The sequence below is a fragment of the Patagioenas fasciata genome, unplaced genomic scaffold, assembly GCF_037038585.1.
Source record: "Patagioenas fasciata isolate bPatFas1 unplaced genomic scaffold, bPatFas1.hap1 Unplaced_43, whole genome shotgun sequence".
In the NCBI taxonomy this organism is placed as follows: domain Eukaryota; kingdom Metazoa; phylum Chordata; class Aves; order Columbiformes; family Columbidae; genus Patagioenas; species Patagioenas fasciata.
The window spans coordinates 340131-346310 of record NW_027288760.1 but is presented as its reverse complement, the minus strand read 5'-3'; positions in this window follow the sequence as shown (position 1 = coordinate 346310).

The window sequence follows — 6180 nt, the reverse complement described above, 5'->3', positions numbered from 1 at the left end:
CAGAACACTTGCAATATATTGATGACATCATCGTATGGGGCGACACAGCGAAAGAAGTCTTCGAGAAAGGTGAGAGAATAATTCATATTCTTTTGGATGCTGGTTTTGCCATAAAACGGAGCAAGGTCAAGGGACCTGCACGAGAGATCCAGTTTTTAGGAATAAAATGGCAAGATGGCCGTCGTCAGATCCCGATGGATGTGATCAACAAAATTGCAGCAATGTCTCCACCTACTAATAAAAAGGAGACACAGACTTTCTTAGGCGTTGTAGGTTTTTGGAGAATGCACATTCCTGACTACAGCCACATTGTGAGCCTCTCTATCGAGTGACTCGTAAAAGGAACCAATTTGAGTGGGGCCCTGAACAACGACAAGCCTTTGAACAAATTAAGCGTGAGATAACTCATGCGGTGGCCCTTGGACCAGTCCGAACTGGACTAGGTGTTGAAAATGTGCTCTACACCGCAGCCGGAGATAATGGACTTACCTGGAGCCTCTGGCAGAAAGCACCAGGAGAAACCCGAGGTCGACCCCTAGGTTTTTGGAGTCGAGGATACAAAGGATCTGAGGCCAACTATACTCCAACTGAAAAGGAGAGACTGGCAGCATATGAAGGAGTTTGAGCTGCTTCAGAAGTGATGGGCACTGAAGCACAGCTCCTCCTGCACCTCGACTGCCGGTGCTGAGCTGGATCTTCAAACGGACGGTTCCCTCTCCACATCATGCAACCGAAGTTACATGGAGTAAATGGATTGCACTGATCACACAACGAGCTCGAATTGGAAGTCCCAACCGTCCAGGGATATTAGAAGTGATTACAGACTGGCCAGAAAGCAAAGACTTTGGGATGTCTCCAGATGAGGAGGAAGTAAAACGTGCTGAAGAAGCACCACCATATAATACGCTTTCAGAGACTGATAAGCAGTGTGCACTGTTCACAGGTGGATCCTGTCGTCTGTAGGAAAACATCGAAGGTGAAAGCTGCTGTGTGGAGTCCCACACGACAAGTTACAGAAGCCACTGAAGGACAAGGTGAATCCAGTCAGTTTGCAGAAGTGAAAGCCATCCAGCTGGCTTTGGACATTGCTGAACGAGAGAAGTGGCCAATACTTTATCTCTGTACTGACTCATGGATGGTAGCAAATGCCTTGTGGGGGTGGCTACAGCAATGGAAGAAAAGCAACTGGCAGCGCAGAGGTGAAACCATTTGGGCTGCCACATTGTGGCAAGACATTGCTGCTCGGCTAGAGAGCCTGCCTGTGAAAGTTGGTCATGTAGATGCTCATGTGCCTAAAAGTCGAGCCACCGAGGAACATCTGAACAACCAACAAGCGAATCAAGCTGCTAAGATTAAAGTAGCTGAGGTGGACTTGGACTGGCAACATAAAGGTGAACTTTTCCTAGCTCGATGGGCCCATGATGCTTCAGGGCATCAAGGTAGAGATGCAACATACAAACGGGCTCGTGATCGAGGGGTGGATTTAACTATGGACACTATCACAGGTTATTCACGAATGTGAAACTTGCGCCGAAATCAAACAAGCAAAACGGTTAAAGCCTGTATGGTATGGGGGGCGATGGTTAAAGTGTAAGTATGGAGAAGCTTGGCAGATTGATTATATTACACTTCCACAAACACGTCAAGGTAAGCGTTATGTACTTACAATGGTGGAAGCAACCACCGGATGGTTGGAAACATCTGCTGTACCTCCTGCTACAGCCCGAAATACCATCTTGGGCCTTGAGAAGCAAGTCCTTTGGCGGCACGGTACACCAGAAAGAATTGAATCAGACAATGGTACTCATTTCAAAACCAGTATTATAGACAATTGGGCCAAAGAACATGGTATTGAGTGGGTGTATCATATTCCATATCATGCACCAGCCTCTGGGAAAACTGAAAGGTGCAATGGTTTGTTAAAAACTACACTAAAGGCACTGGGTGGTGGAACCTTTAAAAACTGGGATTCACATTTAGCAAAAGCCACTTGGTTGGGCAACACCAGGGTTTCAACCAATCGAGCCGGGCCTGCCCAATCAGAAATTCTATGGACTGTAGAAGGAGATAAAGTCCCTGTAGTACACATGGAGAATATGTTAGGATAGGCAGTCTGGGTTCCTCCTGCCTCAGGCACAGGCAAACCTATTTGTGGGATTGTTTTTGCCCAGGGACCTGGCAGCACCTGGTGGGTGATGCTTAAGGATGGAGAAGTTCGGTGTGCACCTCAAGGGGATTTGATTTTAGGTGAAAATATGCAATGCTGAACTGTACGATGTGAATTGCCGCACTAACAATGTTTAATAAGTGTCTTTCAGATCAAGACAATGGTGATGAAACCAGCGCTGACTTCTTCGAGTGGCGCCCGACACCTTCTTGGAAGTTGGTGTCCTTAACCCACCAACAGGGGTCATGAGATGCACTTGGACCATTTTTCCTGCCCTGGGAGACTGTGGTGACAAAATGAACTTAATGAACTTTTCAAAGGATGGTCCACTGATTAATTACTCCTGTGTATATATGTACATATGTATATATATATATATATATATATATTAGTGATTAATTAGATTGTATTGATAGATAGTATTGATAAGGTTTAAGTATTCAGTGAATGTCATATTATAAGGGGTGGAATGTCCTGGTTTTGTTAAAAAACAAGTTTCTCTTTTAGTGAATTTGCCTGTCAGCTCAAGCTTCATATCAGCTGCATTTTCCTGGAGAACCGGACACATGTTTTGGCAAACCCAGCAATGGAATGAAAACTTATTGATAAGCACGGATGCACATCTCGCGAGAGGGGCAATAACAAACCGGTGACCAACTGTGTATAACATTCCGTTCACGTGAATACTTCATATAAAAGTGGGAGATCACGAGGATCTCGGCCCTTTTTTCCTCATGGCCGACATTAGGAGAGGACCTTGCTGGTCGTCCCTGTGAACTGAGGCCAGTGAGAGACTGAATCCAGCTCCGGTTGGCTACAGAGTCTAATCCAGGACTTTGGGTGCCTGCCCTGCAGTTGCTCAGACTTACAAGATTGGATTTGTATATTTGTATTATTTTCTCTATTCTTATCAGTAGCATTAGTAAAACATCTTTAACTTTTCCAACTCTCTTCTCTCTGTCCTTCTTTCCCTCCCAATCGCCTGTGCTGAGTGGGAAGGGGGAGAGGGAGGGGAAAAAGGGGGAATTGGGGGAGGGGGGGGGGGTTGACAACACATCTGGCAGGGTTTGATTGTCACCCCGTAATCTTAAACCTCGACAGGGACAAAGAGGGTCCTCGGATGTCACAATGGGCCCTGGGGACAAAGAGTGTCCCCAGGATATCAGAATGGGCCCTGGGGACAAGTTGGGGTCCCCTGAATTTCACAATGGGTCCTGGGGACAAAGAGGGCTCCCCAGCATATCACAATGGGCCCTGGGGACAACGGGGGGTCCTGGGACGTCACAATGGGCCCTGGGGACAAGGAGGGATCCACAGGATGTCACAATGGGCCCTGGGGACAATGGGGGGTCCTGGGATGTCACAATGGGCCCTGGGGACAAGGGGGGGTCCCCAGGATGTCACAATGGGCCCTGGGGACAAAGAGGGGTCCCCTGAACGTCACAATGGGCCCTGGGGAGAAGGGGGTGCAGTGGATGTCACAATGGGCCCTGGGGACAATGAGGGGTGTCCAGGATGTCAGAATGAGTCCTGAGGACAAGGCGGGGTCCCCATGGTGTCACAATGGGTCCCCAGCGACAAGGAGGGGTCTCCATGGTGTCACAATAGGTCCTGGGGACAAAGTGGGGTCCAAGAATGTCACAATGGGCCCAAGTGACAAAAGGGGTTGCCATGGTGCCACAATGGGCCCTGGGGTCAAAGGGGGTGTCCCCATGGTGCTACAATGGGCCCTGGGGACAAAGGGGGGTCCTGGGATGTCACAATGGGCCCTGGGGACAAAGGGGGTGTCCCCATGGTGCCACAATGGCCCCTGGGAGCAAGGGGGTGGCCAGGATGTCACAATGATTCCTGGGGAAAATGGGGGGTGCCCAGGATGTCACAATGGACCCTGAGGACAAGCGGGGGTCTCCATGGTGTCACAATGGGCCCCAGTGACAAAGGGGGTCCCCTGAATGTCACAATAGGTCCTGGGGACAATGGGGGGTCCTGGGACGTCACAATGGGCCCTGGGGACAAGGAGGGATCCCCAGGATGTCACAATGGGCCCTGGGGACAATGGAGGGTCCTGGTATGTCACAATGGGCCCTGGGGACAAGGGGGGGTCCCCAGGATGTCACAATGGGCCCTGGGGACAAAGAGGGGTCCCCTGAAAGTTACGATGGGCCCTGGGGACAAGGGGGTGCAGAGGATGTCACAATGGGCCCTGGGGACAATGGGGGGACCTGGGATGTCACAATGAGCCCTGCAGACAAGGGTGGGTCCCCAGGATGTCACAATGGGCCCTGGGGACAAGGGTGGGTCCCCAGGATGTCACAATAGGCCTTGGGAACAAGGGGGTCCCCCAGATATCACAATGGGCCCTGGGGACAATGGGGGGTCCTGGGACGTCACAGTGGGCCCTGGGGACAATGGGGGGTCCCCAGGATGTCACAATGGGCCCTGGGGACAAAGAGGGTTCCCCTGAATATCACAATGGGCCCTGGGGACAACGGGGTGCAGTGGATGTCACAATGGGCCCTGGGGACAATGGGGGGTGTCCAGGATGTCAGAATGAGTCCTGAGGACAAGGGGGGGTCCCCATGGTGTCACAATGGGTCCCCAGTGACAAGGAGGGGTCCCCATGGTGTCACAATAGGCCCTGGGGACAAAGTGGGGTCCAAGAATGTCACAATGGGCCCTGGGGACAAAAGGGGTTGCCATGGTGCCACAATGGGCCCTGGGGTCAAAGGGGGTCCCCATGGTGCTACAATGGGCCCTGGGGACAAAGGGGGGTCCTGGGATGTCACAATGGGCCCTGGGGACAAAGGGGGTGTCCCCATGGTGCCACAACGGGCCCTGAGAGCAAGGGGGTGCCCAGGATGTCACAATGGTTCCTGGGGAAAATGGGGGGTGCCCAGGATGTCACAATGGGCCCTGGGGACAAAGAGCGGTCCCCTGAATGTCACAATGGGCCCTGGGGACAAGGGCGTGCAGAGGATGTCACAATGGGCCCTGGGGACAATGGGGGGTCCTGGGATGTCACAATGGGCCCTGGGGACAAGGAGGGATCCCCAGGATGTCACAATGGGCCCTGGGGACAATGGGGGGTCCTGGGACGTCACAATGGGCCCTGGAGACAAGGGGGGGTCCCCAGGATGTCACAATGGGCACTGGGGACAAGGGGGTGCCGAGGATGTCACAATGGGCCCTGGGGACAAGGGGGGGTCCCCAGTATGTCACAATGGGCCTTGGGAACAAGGGGGTCCCCCAGATATCACAATGGGCCCTGGGGACAATTTAACGTCCTCGGCTGTCACAATGGACCCTGAGGAAAAGGGGGGTCCCCAGGCTGTCACAATGAAGTCTTGGGACAAAGGGGGTCCCCAGGATGTCACAATGGGCCGTGGGAACCAGGGGGGGTCCTGGGATCTCACAATGGGTTGCAGTGACAAAGAGGGCCCCTATGGTGCCACAATGGGCCCTGGGGACAAAGGGGGTCCCCTGGATGTCACAATGGGCTCTGGAGACAAGGAGGGTCCCCAGGATGTCACAATGGGCCCTGGGGACAAAGAGCGTCCCCAGCATGTCACAATGGGCCCTGGGGACAAAGGGGGTCCCCACGGTATCAGAATGGGCCCTGGGGACAATGGTAGGTCCTGGGATGTCACAATGAGCCCTGCACACAAGGGTGGTACCCACGGTGTCACTATGGGCTCTGGGCACAAGGGGGGGTACCCATAGTGTCACAATGGGCCCTGGGGACAAGGGAGTGCCGAGGATGTCACAATGGGCCCTGGGGACAATGGGGGGTCCTGGGATTTAACAATGGGCCCCAGTGACAAAGGGGGTCCCCTGAATGTCACAATGGGTCCTGGGGACAATGGGGGGTCCTGGGACGTCACAATGGGCCCTGGGGACAAGGAGAGATTCCCAGGATGTCACAATGGGCCCTGGGGACAAGGGGGTGTCCCCAGGATGTCACAATGGGCCCTGCGGACAAGGGTGGTACCCACGGTGTCACAATGGGCACTGGG